General features: G+C 33.0%; 1 protein-coding gene across 9 annotated transcripts in view; it reads right to left on the bottom strand.

The window, feature by feature from the left end:
* Positions 1-12,155, bottom strand: part of LOC126759726 (uncharacterized) — a 49,254-nt gene extending 37,099 nt beyond the window's left edge. For 7 of the 9 annotated variants that reach the window (XR_007667058.1, XR_007667055.1, XR_007667057.1 and 4 more), the window contains exon 1: positions 11,689-11,870. The gene's annotated coding sequence lies outside the window, so the exon portion shown is untranslated. Of the gene's footprint in view, positions 1-11,688; positions 11,871-11,983 lie in introns of those variants that run through there. The other 2 variants (XR_007667056.1, XR_007667061.1) reach the window with 2 other exon arrangements.
* Between the last annotated feature and the right edge of the window lie 5,237 nt (positions 12,156-17,392).

Here is a 17,392-nt window from a genome sequence, read left to right as displayed (position 1 = left end):
TGCAATGCCAATTATAAGCACACAATAAAATAGATAGCGCAGTTGATAGTAAAGAACTTTTTATTTTGACTATTTTAGAAAATTACTTTCGAAAAACATTTCTTATAGAATGCTTTATGGCTTCAAAAGGCTTCAATGTTTCCAAGATAAAAATAATAAAAGAACTTGTAAAAGCTCTGACATTTTTGTATTAAAAGAATGTTCGCCTTCCTATCGGTAGTTTCTATGTGGCTGTTAGTTGGGTATACTCTGTTGAAGGTTTATACAACTTTAATATTCATTTACATAATTTATGGGTAATTAAGTAAAATTTCATTCTAGATGCTCATTATGTTTCTCAAGATTTACGAAGATTTACAGAGATTATGGCTTTCGCCCACTTTCCTTAAGAATTCTTAGGACAGATTTTGTGAGGATACCCCGGAGCACGGATACAGTTATTTAAAATTTTAAGGCGTCATTCTATAGGTGGATATTCATACTTGACTGGGATATCAATTTATGGAAAATAAAGAATGACTAGAATCGGTGTGAGATTCGTGGTGGGAGAAAGACTCAGTTGTCGAGTCCTGGAACTCAGTCCGTTGAATAAGCGTCTGACTAGAATCCGCATCAGTGCATAACTTTTCAACATAACACTGATTTGTCCCTATGCCTCGGGAGAAGAGAAAGGCGATGTGGTCGATGTGAATTGTGGGACGGCATTTCAAACTTCTTTCGTACAGCTGCAAGCGACACTATTGGTTTTCGTAAAGTTCGAAAGAACAGTTGGTACGATGCGGACTGTCTTGACGCAGTGGAGAGAAAGAGGACAGCCTACCTCGTAATGTTGCGATCGACCACAACCCGTGCAGGATGGCATAGATACCGAGAGTTGAAGAGGGAAGCGAGACGCATATACAGGCAAAAAAAGATAGATGAAATACGTGAGTATGAAGAGCTTGAGAATATGGACAGGGGTAATGCTCGAAAATTCTACTAAAAGATGCGACGACAAACGGAGGGTTTCAAGACCGGAGCATGTTCTTTTAGAACCCAAAGTGGTGACCTAGTGGCTGTTGTTCAGAGCATACTAAAATTATAGAAGAAGCACTTCTACATCTTGCTGAACGGCAGTGAAAATGTACCAATGCCTATACCAACAACAATATCAGCCTTGAAACCCATAGCAACACGTTCAAATCGAGTCCCGCAGTCGGTGAAACGATGAGCTTTACGAGATATAGAGCGACATTGACATAATTTAGCGAATCAAGAGAAAGCGGATGCGCTGGCTAAGTCATGTTGTTTGGATGGAAGAGAACACTTTATTTGAAGGTTTTCAATTTAGTACCCGCCGGTGGAAGCATAGGAAGAGGAAGATCTCCACTCGGTTCAGGTGGAGAAGGACCTGGCTGCACTTGGTATCTCGAATTGGGGCCAAAAAGCGAAAAGAAAAAGCGACTGGCGAGTTGTTAACTGTTAACTCGGCTATAATTGTGTAAGCTTTGTCTATGCCAGTAAAGAAGAAGAAGAAGGTATTCAACACAAGTATACCGGCACCTATAAACCAGTGTCTATCATGCAAGATAGCTTTTTACGCTAAACATTCGAACTTTGTAAAACCATCCTCTCCTATTTAAATAATTTGTGCACAAGCTGAATTTTCTTTCAAGATATGCGAGTACATTTTACATAAATTGGTTTCGATGTATTGTTGTAAAGAAGGAAGCGTGACAGGTTCGTTCTCTTTTCAGTCCAGGTAAAAAGGAAAATAGAAACGGAGATAAGTCTAACCCAGACATAAACATCTCTTCATATGAGTGTGTTTGTTTGTGTGTTATATTTAATTATGTGCTTGTGTGTCTATGCTTTAGAATGCTAGTGCTTTTGTAGCGAATTTTGTTGCAGCGGAAACACCAATTAGTGGTCAGCCAAGTGTTCATAACACATAAAGTGGTGAAATACTCGGTTAGCTAGCGGAGAAGTTGCCACAGATCGTCGGCACTAGAATACTTTGGTTAAAGCACGCGGTTACTTATTTAAGGTGATAGTGCGTGCAAAAGTCAACACGAATGTTTAGTATATAGTGCATATATGTATATGTATATACATACATATGTACATTCATACATGATATACTTGAAAACAGATTTCTGTGCTCATACATGCAAATGTATTTATGTCTTAACGCTTTCGCAAAAAGACGTATCCTGTTGTAGTTGTATGCAACCATGAATGTGTATATGTTATGTAACAGAGAAACTCATGTGTTTTGACTGCTTCACTGATTCTGTTAAAATTGTGTGCGAACTTCTACGATTTCACTCCGGAAATTGCTTTTCTTATGTAAGTTTATCTCATAGTTTGATAGTATCTTTAATTGCCACAATTGGTGGGGTATATTTTAATAGGTACATGTGTATATACATATATCTGAACTTCAGTAAGAGAGAATGTTAATTAAATTTCTCCCCTTTTTCTTGTGAAATTGCCGCTTAAATATCTGAGTGGTAATGACTTTAACAAACGGCGCCCCAGACCAACAATTGTCACGCAGCTTGTACTTTTAGAGATGGCTTTACTGACAAAAGGGATTATGTGTATGACTTATGTTTAGCGTTACAAAAAATTAAATAAAAACAATGATATACAAAGGAAAGAAAACAGATTTAAAAGTGTCGACAAAAGAGAATGAAGCGACAAAATGATATGCCAACAAATTGCTTTGATTCAAGTTTTTAAATTCGATAAGTACAATGCTGGTTTGCTCCAACACAATACAACAGTGCGTATACGCAACTGCAAGAAATGCAAGTGTGCAATGTCTTATCTCACCGACACGACAGCGTATAAAAGTTGAATAGACATATCTGACAGACACTCTCGTAACGAAATAAGTGACATTAGTAGGATAATATGATGAAATAACATTTGAATTTCTAAACTCAACATTCAAAAAAATAAACTGATAGATTGATGATGGAGTGATTTCTCTTTATAACCTTTAACTATGACAGGAAAATTTCAACAGCTGATAAAAGTGTACACATAACTGCCAACATACCTGTTGGACTGTGTCTCACAAAATTTAATTAAAGTTTAAATTATAAATAGTTGAGATTTCACAAAAATAGTATTGAAATGCTATAAATTGCTGTAATTGGCAGAAAACTATGCAAAAATGCACCCTTCGCTGAAAAAATTATAGCATGAATATTTGATATATTTGATATAGTACTTATGTTAACTAAATTATATTTAAACATATTTTTCATTAAAAACTATAGTAATTTTTCTCCAATAAATTCCAGGAAAAATATTTTGAGCTTTTCAGTAAGCAATATTATAGTTCAAAGTGCATTGAAAGTCCTTGAATTTGACACTTTTAATGAAATATTAATATTTTACTCTGTGAGTTTTTTTTTAGAGTATGCACATAAATTTTTTCGTTTTACATAAAGTTCCCCCACCTCTCTGTTAAAGCCATACAATAAGTTTTAAAATTTAACACAAACGAGCTTTCTATCACAAATAGACATGAATATATTTTAAAATTCCCATTTGCATGATAAATGAGTTGCCAACACGTTTCGATGTGAGCTCAGCAGTAAATGGCGTGAACAAAATGTGAAAAGTTTTTAAAATATATTGTCAGTGCGTTTTCAGCAGTTATATAAACTGGCAGTTGCTTTTATAAATGTACCGTTATAAATGCTCGTGAAGTAGTGTACACGCATACATATCTAGTAAATGAAATGCAGTTCTACTAAGTATAATTGACAAGCAAATGAAGTGTTGCATATGCGCTAATATCAATGTAGGTGTTTGTATGTATTAACATAGGAGCAATTATCGTGCTGGTGCTGGTGTCCATTAATCGCACATAAATATAGATAGTATGAATGACTGAGCTTCTGACGATTTAGATAAACTGTGTTTCACCGTTATTGGAAAATCTGGTTTTTGAACTCTGAATAAAAAAGCTAATCGATAACCAAAAGCCTTATAAACTGAAAAATTAATCCTGATTGGTGTTTATTTCAATTATAATTGATTGTTTATAGAAAATTCAAAGTGCTTGATTACCATCCTCACAGTAACCTTTCATAATCCTCTTACAGTTATCCACGTTTTGAGTTTTTCTTCATTATTGTTCCCACATAATTCTATAAATTGGCAAACAAATTTTTGTGCTTTTACAGCATTGTGTTGTTGTGGATCAAACAATTGCTTGGTTGTACTTAAAATTAAAGAAATCATTATCGCTTGAAACTTTCATTTAAAAAATATCTTTACACTACATTTCTCATGTAATCAAACGACACAATTCATATATCCCGCTGTTTGCTCAGTGATTACATTAAGTAATTAATCTTTTATTTAATTATGAAGGCAAATTGCACTCCTTTACATAATTGTCGGCAGTTTTTGTTCCCGTTTTAAATGGATGTTAATTTACTTATTAATTATTAAATTAAAAGACAGTGTAATATTATAGCCACGTTTCATTAGTTAATAATTTTTCAACATACTATTGTGGGCAAAAAATAGTAAGACTTTTTAATTTAAATTTTGCGCTCATTTGTCGAAATATTTTTTTCTAGGTTGGTATGACTGTCGGTGAAATCTGTGCGAAAGGACACATCAAAATAATCTTTAGTGTTTAGTATACACTTGTCTTTCTGAAGTACATAAAGTGCATTCGGTGATTTTTGCGATAAATAAAATCATTCAACAAAGAAGTTTCATTAAATTTGTGGGCGGAATCAAATTTCTGGCGCAGAAATGTTCAGAATGTTGGGAAAGGTTTTCGGTGATAATTGTTTGTCGCGAGAAAGTGTTTTTGATTGGTGAAAATTATCCAAAGAGTCGAGAACGCGTTGACGACGAAACACAACCAGAACGGCCATCAACATCAACTGATGATCAACATGTCAATTAAAACAAGAAAAAACTTTAACTTCAGCTGCGCCTAAGCTAATATACCCTTCACAGGTGCATTTCTTTATTTCTTTTAGTAACTATGTGTTCAATTTATATGGAAACTATATGCTATAGTAATCCGATCTGAACAATTTTTTCGGACATTACATTGTTGCCCTAACAAATAACCTGTGCCAACTTTTGTGAAGATACATTGTCAAATGTGAAAGTTTTCCATACAAGAACTTGATTTCGATAGTTCAGTTTGTATGGCAGCTATATGTTCTAGTGATCCGATATCAGCAGTTCCGACAAATGAGCAGCTTCTTGAAGAGAAAATGACGTTTGCAAAATTTCAAAACGATATCTTAAAAACTGAGGGACTAGTTCGTATATATACAGACGGACGGACGGACAGACAGACAGACGGACATGGCTAAATCGACTCAGCTCAAAATACTTATCATTTATATATGTACTTTATAGGGTCTCCGACGCTTCCTTCTGGGAGTTACAAACTTCGTGACAAACTTAATATACCCTGTTTCAGGGTATAAAAAGCAATTGGTGTTTGGGAATTGACGATTAAAGGATTAAATGGGTTTACAGGTTTCATAAAATCGAATTGTTTTATTGTCTTATTTAATTCTGCAATATTGTCCTAAATTTTCAAGTTGCTTCCAGTAATAGTTTCGGAGATACAGCCTTGAGAGCTTATGTACTCGAGGCTAGCTAGGCTACGTGCACCGTATTTAAACGTATTTCTTAAAGACAAGGTTTTTAATAGATTACAACTATTTGAAAAAAGAATATCGCTAAATATTCACTGAAATTTTAATTTTCCTGGTAAAAATGCTTGCCAAAATCCAATTTTCAGTTTTTTTCCTTCGTCCAAGTCCTTTAAGGAATTTTCCTACCAACGCGGCCGTTTTTTCCAAGGGTTCACCAGATGAAAGTCGCAATTGTCGAGTTTAAAATATTTTTCAAAATATTCAACCAATATCGTGCAGTAATCACCGTATTCGCCTGATTTAGCTCCGTATGACTTCTGGCTAATCAGCAAACTTAATCGACCGCTCCGAGGAAACCGTTTGGAGTCAATTGAAAACATTAAACGGCTATGCGCATTGAAGGTTATTACGGTAATTGACTTTTACAACAGCTTGGAGGATTTTAAAAGTGTTGGCGTATTGGGGCCAAAGAAGATTACTTTGAGAGAGACGACACACAGAAGAATAAATTAAGAATTTAAAATAATGCACAAAGTCTTACTATTTTTTGCTCGTATTAGTATTCATATTCATATTCACAGATTATGTAAGAATTCAGAACGCATGCTCTCCTCAGTCATTAGCTTTGTTTGGAAGTTACGCATACACACTGTAAATATTGTGGGTAAAAAATGCACCCCCTAAGAATATAACTCTGAGCGTTCAAACAGATAGGTAAATGTAGATTAAAATAAAATTTATAAACATTTCTTATGACTCGCTAACTGCTCCTCTGCACATATCTCGGTTACTAGGTTATGTATACGCCGTGGGTAGCCTATGGGAAATCATGAATGCTTAACATAGTTTGAGGAAATTGTTTTTTAGCTTTAATTCAGTGCAAAATTGCAAGTGTATATATAATGCCATCCGCCAGAAAAAGATATTATTTTTCTTCACGTAACAAACCTCCTTTATATTTTGCGAGTAAGAAATATAGTTATATTTTCTGACGCTGAGTAAAATTTTTCCGGCTAAATTCTGTTTTATAAGTGATTGCTGCAGTAGCGAAAGACCTTGTGTAGCGCAGATTACATTCAATTTATTAGAACTAATTTGCATGTGCTCACTGCACAGCTGGCCCTTATTAGCACACGCATATTCGTATAAAATACAGAAAATACTGTTATTTAACACAAAAAGCTTCCCAGAAAAGTTTTCAAATTCAGTTTTTACTTTCGCTATTTAAAGTAGCGTATAAATCGCAATTAAATTCAAAAGCAAACAAAGAGCATCCGGTATAAAACTCAGTGAGTTTAAAGTTTGTATGTATGAATTGCTGTATTTGCATGCTAACTTATATGCGGTTAGATCTAGTGTGATAAATTCTTACTCTGAAAAAAATATTTTCGAAAAAAATACTAAAATTTAGAGTGCAATACTAACCGCCAAGTGTCAAGTGTAAAGTGTACTCATGAACTTATTTGAGCAAAATACAAAAGCTGTTCAGGCTGTCTGAAACATTTAAACTCATACACACTTATAAAATTATGAACAGCACTGAGATTAATCCTTGTTTTTGTTTGACAATTTACATGTAGTTGGGCAAAAGTAAACCAGACGCCACAACAGAAGCAACAACAGCAAAGTTGACCTATAGAAATTGTATCCAATTTGAATTCTGAATATTTCAAATTTTCCAATACAAGTAAAAATAGATCTCAGACGATTTAATGTCTATTGTGTAAAAAAAGTAATTTGCAAGTCTGAAATACAGAGTTGGTAGAGTCCGGAAGAGGCCTTTTAGGTTTCCATTTTAGTACGCGTTAAAACGGTGATCAAATTGAAAAGTCCTTCAATTCACTTACGCCAACGAATTTTCCAGTCATCATAGCACTTGGAATGACGGTGAACGTGATGGCTATCAGAGCCTTCTTCGATTCAGCCCTTATATTCTTAATTGAGTTAAAAGGGTGTCCTCGGAGTGGTCATGTAAATTTTCTGAATAGCCAGAAGTTACACGAAGGTAAATCAGCCGAATGGGATGGTTGCAGCTCGATATTATTTCAAAATGTGACGAAATGATCACGATTAACCAATGCAGTATGAGATGGATCAGACATAATCGAAGACACCAATTTTGGAGCCTCACAAAACGATCTCAAATACTAATGAATATTTTGACGTGAAATATAAATGTCACTAACAGTACTACCAACTTACAGAAAACACTCGAAATATAAATAAAAATTCGGGTCATTTCATCCAAAATTTACATGGTTATTTTTTGTTGTGCAAAACATTTTTTTCTTGTTTTTTGACGAAAAATATTGAACACGTATGTTTCTATTTCGACACAATCTGAAAAATTTTAGAAAACGATTTTTAGAAAGCTCGAAAAACATTTAAACATTTGCGGATTCGACAAAAAGTATTTCATTAAAAAAAATTATTAGAGAGCTTAACATTTACGATTTTTTCAGCTTTCCAATGTGAAATCTTCTTTATTGACGTCGACATCGCTTACGAGGTTATAGCCGAGTTTACGTTCTATGAATAATACGTTAAATTTATTCAATTTATTTTATAAGCAAATTTTTAGTCTGATTAAACATTGAGATATCGTAATGAAACTTGGTACACGGCTCTTTGGCGAAACATGTAGAATGAGTTGGTAGTAGATGGGCGTAATCGAACCACTGCCACTTCCAAAAAATGTCATTAAACGTAAACCTATAGAGTTTCATAACTCACAACTATATTAATATATAGAACTGTTCTTAGCAGTAGCTAAAGGCACCTGTAGACTAAAGTTTTTTAAAAAGTTGGCGGTGCACGCATGCTAATAGATTTAATGCAAATATCTCCCAAATAGTTCACGCTAAAAACAAAATTCGCGCAGGACAAATTTCTTAAAGACTCCTATCGGCACTGCAAAAATGGATGAAATCTGATGATAACCCCGCCAACCCCCCTTATAACGGTACTGAAAAACTACTAAAAGTGCACTAAATCGATAATTAAATACGTTAGCGTTGAATTTAACTCCCGACATGGCTCATACCATCTTTGCGGGAGACGGCTCTGTAGGAGCCGATGTCAAAATTGGACGATGAATTTGTCACCGCCCACATTTAGGTGATGTTGCATATCTCGGGACCTACCCGACCTATTTCATTGAAATTCGATAATTAAAAATTTTCTGACATTTGTAAGCGGCAGTGTGAAAGTGGAGGAATCGGATCACAACCGCGTCTACTTTCAAAACAATACAATTTTAAATTCCATTTGATTCTTTCAAATGTATTTAATATGAAGAGATAAGACTTTGTATGAATAATGTCCTTGAAGTATACCATCCTGTGATCAAAATATACCCAATTTCAACCCAAACTGTTTAAGCTCCTAAGTACCGAATATTTGGACACCATTCTCTATGTTGACTTTTGACCGGAAGTATCGGTCTGTGTGTGAGATTTAAAATTGAAAGTCAGAGAAAATCCTTTCGTTATAATATTATGTCTGTGTGTCAAAAATGGGTTGAATTCGATCAATACTTCTATTGACCCCTTAAACCTAATATAAAGATTTTCGAACTTCCAGGTGACTTTATACCACATATATTGGCTAATATTTGACTTCACTAAATAGAAATGAGAGAGCGTGTTCTACTTATAACGGTACATCTTTGTGGCTAATATGAGTAAAATGGGAGAAAGCTTGACCCCTCTCTTGTAACTAATATAAACATTTTTGAACATCTGGCTAGTTTTACCCCATATAATTGGAGATTGTATTTAAGGTACTTTTATGAAACCCTGATCGCATTTATTAGTTTGTGGCATCTAATTGTACTATATGTAGTATTGGCAAAATAGATAAAATCGTGTCAATACTTCCCTCAACATCCAAATATTACTTATAAAGATTTTCCTTATTCTAACAAATTTTGTGCCGAATACGGTCGGTTATAAATAAAACTGCTTCAAATTATGTTCTCGAGTGTACTTGACCAATGTCAAATCAATTAATCAGCCCGTCCCTTTATCTGCATCCAATATTCCCCACGAAATGCTTTCCGCCTTTCCACCCTTATTTAAGCCGCCCAAGTTGGTCAAATTAAATGATATTTTAATTCAACTAAATGAACAATATTTTTTCAAAATTATGTGATTTGGCGCTAAACTAGATTTAAATTGTCCAGACTTTGATATAAGCCTCATATGCGTAATATAAAGAGTTGTGATCCTCTGGTTGACATTTTCCTCTTTAATTCAATATTTTAAATTTAGCCTCTTCGTTCCAGTTAATATTTCATATCAAACATATCTCGTTTGAAGACATATTTAATGTAATTTTAGCTGACGCGAAGTTTAATATAGTAATAAAACTAGGTCTAAATTTATGCCCTACAATATATCAAGAAGATACTAAATTTGATTGTAATTTATTCACGATGTGAGCATATATTCGAAGTATAAAAGCAACTTGTTTTTATTTCAATGTAAAGTTTTGCCAGCACCTGAAAGAAGTTCATCTGCTTTGATTTCTGCAAGTTGCAATAGTTTGAAATGGTTGGTTACACCTGAAGTTAGCCCTTCTTTACTTTTTTAAAAATACTTTAAGTATTCCTTTGTTTTATAAGGTATTTCCTTATTTCTACATTCTTCGTCATATACTTCACTCACTAAACCACTTCACTTTAGCTAAACTGTAAAAAACAATTCATAAGTAGTACTTGCAAAGTGTCTTAAGAGCCATTGAAACACGTCATTTAATTTAACGTGATTTTTTAAGAGAATTGTTTTTATTAAAATTGGATTTATAAGTGCTATGAAAAAGGAATTCGTATTGGCACATAAAATAAAAAAGGCACATTTCTTTGGGCGTTAGTATTTAAATACTTAATAGGTATATGTATAAAGTTAAAAGTTATGTGTGAAGAAAATTTCATATAACCAGAACGTGAAGAGATTTGTTCAAGTGTATATCGTCATCTAAAATGCAAAATAACGTAACATCACTTTTCTTAAGTTTACAGGCGAACGAAAAATGATATAAAGAAACCGCTTACATTGAAACAAAATTTGAGTTTTGGTTATAAAATGGTTATATGTATATTGGTTATATCTGTCAGTGGACGTTGAAAATTTTGTACTACATATGTATATGTAATATGAATGGTGAATCGTAAGCAATATAAAATACAATTTCGATTTTTTCGATGTCAGGTGGTTTTGCATTTTAGGTGACGATATATATTTTAACTTGCATATAATAAAATAAAATTAAATTTTTTTGACAACAGTTCATATAAAAACGATGTATATGTTGGATATGAAAATGGTTTGCTTTTCTTAAATAATTTAATGAATTTTAATTGGGCTTGTTTGCTGGGATAATATGCGAGCTAAATCATTTTCTACTAAATTTTTAAGCAAATTTTTTCTTGTATTTTTGTACTTATATGACAATGTGGTCAGCTATACGGCTCAAAGGTAAGAAAATATTTTGGATTTATAAATGCCTTTCGGCAACATTTTCATTTCAACTGCGACTCATCTTAGCATCCTTTTTTCTTAATACCAAATAATAACTGATTTTACATAGCTTATCTATAGTATGTACGCAAGTACATTCAAGCATGCTATACTTAAAATACTGTATAAAGTTTGTTTAATCTGAAAACAAAAAGTTTTGCATCTTCACCGCATTTTGGGTTTATTGATTACACAAGAAAACCAACTGCCAGCAGAAAGGAAGCCAAGCGCGGTAATATATGTATGTATATGAGTAAATAAAGAGCAACAGCGAAAGAGTTTGTTTAGTCTAAAGAAAGTTTCTGCACCTAAGAGATTTAAAAAAGTATTATCTTTTTTTAAAACATTATACTTCAAAATATTGTTTTAACTAAATATTCAAATTCGTATTTTATTTTTTGAAAAAAAAAAATGTACCGAGTTTGTCATATTAGTCACAATTTATTATAACTAAGCTCACTTGGATTATTATTATTTTTTTTTTGGGGATATCTGTTTTACAAATAACCACTGTGATCTTAAAACTTTAGTACCTTCACTGCTATAGAAACTTAAAAGAAGTTTTCAGCTACTATGTTTAAGTTGAACTGGCACACAACTTTTTTTAATTTTTAATAAGTTGAATTTGATTTTTAAACTATTTGAGCGTTTAATATTCTTTTCTTAATCCACAGTATAAAATTCAACTTTCACCAAATTAATTGAATTTAAATACAATATATATTCACATATATATGTCGATTCCAAACACTTGTAAATTTATATTTATTTTTTCACAATTGAGTATAATATTACAACTTAAATTAAAATTTTCCCCACTTCATTTACAGGATTTTCAGAATATTCACTTTCTCATTGCCAAGTCAACACGCGCGCCGAATGGTGATGTATAGCTGTATTTTGTTTTTTTTTTTTGTACTTGAATCGTAATCACTTCAGCGAGTTGTTAATTTATTTGATATAAATTTTACCGTTAAACTAGTCTTTGCACATCCGCTTAGTGAGACAAACGAAAAGAAACTAAATAATGCACAGTTATGCTGAGGACTACGTGCGTTAAAGAGTCCTTTTGGGACGCACATAATTTCCACATATCCTTTAGGACACAGAGCGCTTGAGTAGCAACAACGAAGAGAAAGTTTACAGGTGTGAGTGTGGAACGAGATAAAGGGATTATACTCAACATTGGCTTTATAAAGAGAATGGTGAGTACATTTTATTTCTAATTTGAGTTTTTTGAATGAATATTCTCATGTTGTGAGTATTAGCCCGAAAAAGAGAAAAAATATTAATGAGATAAAGAGACAATGATTTTTCTCCGTGATTTGATAGAGTATCCACATCAAATTTTTTATAAACCATTATATCCTATGAAGTAATACTTAGTCCAGTAGTCCTGTGGAGGAGACATGAGATGGAAGTAGGTTAGGTTTAAAAGATCAAAGTCCCGCACTCCGGTTTTCGATGCTGCCTCCTACTATAAAAAAACCATTATCAGCAAGTTAGAGGTCGCTTTAAATATTTTTCCATATTTTTGAGAAATATAGGAAAATCTTAAATGCACTTAAAGACTGTTTTCAAAAGCAAATTTGCCTTAAGATAATGTCGAATAAATTAGATATTATCATAGACCTAAAAAGGTGTAATTTGATTTTTTTCATATGCTATAGAGCTGTTCAAAAATAAAAAATAATTTTAAATACAATTTCTGAATATAACAAAAAAATGTTATTATAACACCAAATCAAAAATTATATTAAAAAAAATTTAACGTACAGCATAACTACATATTTTTAATTTTTTTTTTTATTTTGTCACTTATTTGAAGTAAACTTTACCATAAAAATATCTCCCGAAATAAATTCAATGTTTCCCATAATAGCAGTTTTTCACAGAAGAAGCTAAATGTAGTATATAAACGTGTATTCATTGCTTATAAACATGTTGATGGCAACACCTAACAATCTTACTGTGTAAGAACCACATGTTGCTTGATAAGTTTCGCTTTTATTTATGGCAAGAGGGTAAGGTTCGTATATATAGTATTATGCTTATTATGCTAGTAAAACCTGCGTCTCTCTGTTGAAGAACGCATGCGCATCACCCAACTTTCGCACAATTTTTATGAATGAAGTAACTGGTATGTACCTGTTGAAAGCTGTTTTTCTATACCAATAGAAGCTGGCCTTAATCAGCTGAGTCTCAACGTTTTTTGATTACTTATACAAGTACATGTACTCTATACCGGGTGATTACATAAAATAGTTAGAAAAGTCATTGCATTTAGTTTTTCCTTTAAAAAAGTGAAAAAGCATATATTGCCTAAATTTTTTTCTTTCATACATGTAATGTGACTGTACCTATATGGTATTCTATATTAAAGCTAAAAAAATCGGCTGATCTCTTGCCAGCGATCTTGGGCCAAAAGGCTTTGGCTTCCGCAAAGCCCAGCTATCTAATAGTAGCCCACAACAGGATAGCTCATCAGCTTTGCAATTTTCTGCGATACCGCTATGGCCTGGCATCCATTCCAGTCTTTTCACTCGATGCTATTGATAGCGAGATTAGGCACTCTTCGACTAACCTTGAACGCACTGCTAATGAGTTCAACCGTCAGTATCTCCGCTTTGTTATATGAGTGGACTTCTCTGAAGGAGGCTGCAATCTGAAGCAGTAGATCTTCTGTTACCTTAATAACTGCAACCTCCGCTTGGAAGATACTGCAATAGTCAGAAAGTCTGAAGTTGGATTTGATAAAGAGCTCCTGATAATGAACCCTTTCACCAACCTTCCCGCCAAGCTTTGAAATAGCGCACTGCCCCTCTCCTCCAACGGCTTCTTCTCACTAAAAACTCCCTCGTCGGTATATGGGCAGAGAAGGAGCTAGCAGAGTTCGGTTTGGCGACTCCATGATCCAAGTGATCCGGTATGAAGTCAAAATGCCTTCTTTGTTTTTCTTTGATATTCGGCTTCCATGAAAGCTTCCTATCCAGGATGAGCCCTAGATATTTCATTGTATCCGCCGGTTGCAGAAGAAAGTCTCCTATTTGCGGCAGAAATTGCAGAAGAAAGCATATCACACACATTTAAAATTATTTGAGGCTTGGCTTTTAGAAAGTTTCATTTATTTCATGTCATTAACAAGAAGTGAAAAGAAATGTATCGCCATAGTGATAGTAAGTACATAGTATATACTTGTTTATACAAACTTATTCTCATAATGCTTAATAAATAAAACCTTTCCATGTTAATTGCATAATATATAATAGTATTTTAATTCTTGTTTGTTTCCTCAAATGAAATACGAGGGTGCTTTATATGTCATTAAAAGTTGCAAACTAGTTACTTCCATTATCCCACTTTAATTTGAAAACAAATATTTGTAAATAGTGTGTCTGCTAATGTATATAAAAAGAGCACTACAAGGACATTACCGTAATGATTAATGCTTATTTTTTACACTTTACCTCAGCTAGTATGGGATAATCAATTCATATATTCTATAATTTAGTATATATTCAACAAACTTTTCCATAATATTTGAACACGTTGGCGCTCGTGCTCTTAACGTTGTTAATTGGATATTAAATGTTAATTAAAAACCCATCCTTAATTTTCCATCGAATTTGTCACACATTTGCATCTAAAGTTTGTTTATTTAGGACTCATTTTTAATCACACCTGTCCAGAACTTTTGACAGATGAAGCGTATTGCAAGGGTTATTGGGTGAGTAGAAGTATTTGTTTTAATTTTTAAGGAAGTGCTGTTTTTGTAAAAAATGTGCTGTTGTTATCCTTCGTTTCAACAATGATTTCTATCTATGACAGAATTGGTTTTGAGGCTTAGTACTAAATTCTCTCTGGTCTCGTTTTTGAAAACGAAGATTTCGTTGTCTTACCAAGTTAAGTTTTGGGTAAGCTGATTGCCGAATTATTGTAAACTTTCAATGCATCGGTAACAATAAATATGTAGCCTATAATTTAGAAGAAAATTGTACAATAAAACTTTATATATTAATTGATATTATACAAACTAACATTAACGTATCTTATACACTGCGTATACGTAACCAGCGTGTGATCGCTAAATAAATCATATTGATGATAATTATCCTTCCGTATCTATACCTTTATTTATTACTGGCACTGGATCAGAAAACATTCAGCATTTGAATAGTCTTCATTGCTTGTGGCCTACATTCTTACATGTACATATGTATATACATTCTTCATTTTCACTGCATTCAGGAAGCCTATGCAAAGCATTTTCTTTCGTAACATTGTCCTTATATCAAATTACTAAGCAAAACTATCCTTTTGCTGGCAAACTGGCACACATTTATTCCATTGTATAAAAGCTAACAGTAACTTGTTACAGCAATAAAACAATGACCTTTCACCATAATTTTCTTTGTGCACTTTTTATTCAATTTACTTGTCTGTTGTTGCTGTGGCATCGGATAGCTGGTAGTGCACTTAGTAGCGGAATTGCAAGTATATAAATAGGTGGTTTAAGTGAATGCGAAGTAAAAAAGAGAAATGGAAATTGGTTTGTACCGTAATGGTGCTTGACCCATGAAGGTCATCACTACATAAAGATAACAATACATACACAATTGTATGTATAGTATATACAAACCATGGTAACGTTATGTGTTTTTCAACAACATGTTGCTTTCAGGTATGTGAGTTCATTTTCCAAACTGAATAATGTGACGGACATAAAGAACTTTCTACTCAAAAGTCCTGAGCAACTTTTCACGTCAAATTAAACTCTTCACTATTTACCATTGCACAACACAAATACTCATATAGTTGAAAATTTCTCGCATTTCCATGCTTGTAAAAAATATCCACAGAGGCCTTATAAAAAATAGTCGAATAAAAATATATGTTAAAGAGGAAATTGTTTGCATTTCCTGGCATTAACGTTTATACCCATGGGAGAGTTGTGTGCAATTACGTTAATGGTGGGGAGATATAACTGCAAAACATGAAGACTTAAAGGGCTGTGAAACTATAAGGAAAAGTATAAAATTAAATAAAATTGAATGGAAAGAATGTGCGCGCTAGAAAAAAAATTTTAAGTTGAGTTTCTTATCCACCTCTTGCTTTGTGATAATAATTATTGCTTTGTGTCTCTCATAATTTTAATAAGAGTTACTTATAGAAATAAAACAAACCTATAATAATAAGATATAAGGTTATATTTATATATAAATCACGACTTTGTTTTTTATTAATATAAGCTTTTATTTTCAAAATTTTTACTTTTTATTTCCTTTTGTAAAAGCCTTTTATACAACTGATATTTTAGTATAAAAAAAAATTAAATGTTTTAATTAAATTTCCAGAGTGTCATATATTTACTAAACTAATTGCGTTGCAACTATTCCAGATTAATTATTGTTGACTGCCCTTTTGCTTTTTTGCAGATTAACATCCAACCTTTGAGCTGTTGGCATATTTGTTTAGTGACACTTCTTTTATTTGCCGCCCTTCCCTTTTTATCACTTTTCCTCGCCTGTGGGTTGATAATTACCCATAATTAGTAACAAGGCCTTAGTAAAAGCAAAAGTGGAGGCATTTAATAATTAGATAAATACAATATACATAAATGAGGGTTGCACCGTGAACTGAGATCTGTTGTGCCCTCATATGTTAATTGCTTTCAATTAAATTGTTAAGGTCAGAAAATAGCTTATATTCTTATAATCTTGTATGGCTTTCTCTACACAGCTCTTCCATTAAAAAAATATTATATCATTATACTTTTGCAACCAGTTTCTACAGTGTATAATAGTTTTATTTACCAAACGGTTGTACGTATCACATAAAACAAAGCGAGATATATGTATATGTGGATATATAAATGATCAAGGTGACGAGAAAAGTTGAAATTCGGATGACCATCAGCCTGTCCGTCCGTGCAAGATGTAACTTGAGTAAAACTTGGCACATCTTGATGAAACTTGGAGTTTGTAGATTGGCGTAATCGAACCACTGCCACGCCCACAAATCGCCATTAACCGGAAACCTATAAAGTACCAATTTAGACATGTTTGTAGAAAATCACTTTGATCAATCATTCTGAAGATAGTAGACTTTGAGTCTAATTAACATGGCTACTTTTTACTACAAGGTGCGTTCCTAAGTACACAGGACTTTAAAAAAAAAAAAAAACAGAACAAATGATTTTTTCGGCAAAATGAATTTATTTTATTCAAAATAGTTTCC

The sequence above is a fragment of the Bactrocera neohumeralis genome, chromosome 5 (genome assembly GCF_024586455.1).
Source record: "Bactrocera neohumeralis isolate Rockhampton chromosome 5, APGP_CSIRO_Bneo_wtdbg2-racon-allhic-juicebox.fasta_v2, whole genome shotgun sequence".
Taxonomy (NCBI): domain Eukaryota; kingdom Metazoa; phylum Arthropoda; class Insecta; order Diptera; family Tephritidae; genus Bactrocera; species Bactrocera neohumeralis.
This window is presented reverse-complemented; position numbering and strand designations above follow the sequence as displayed.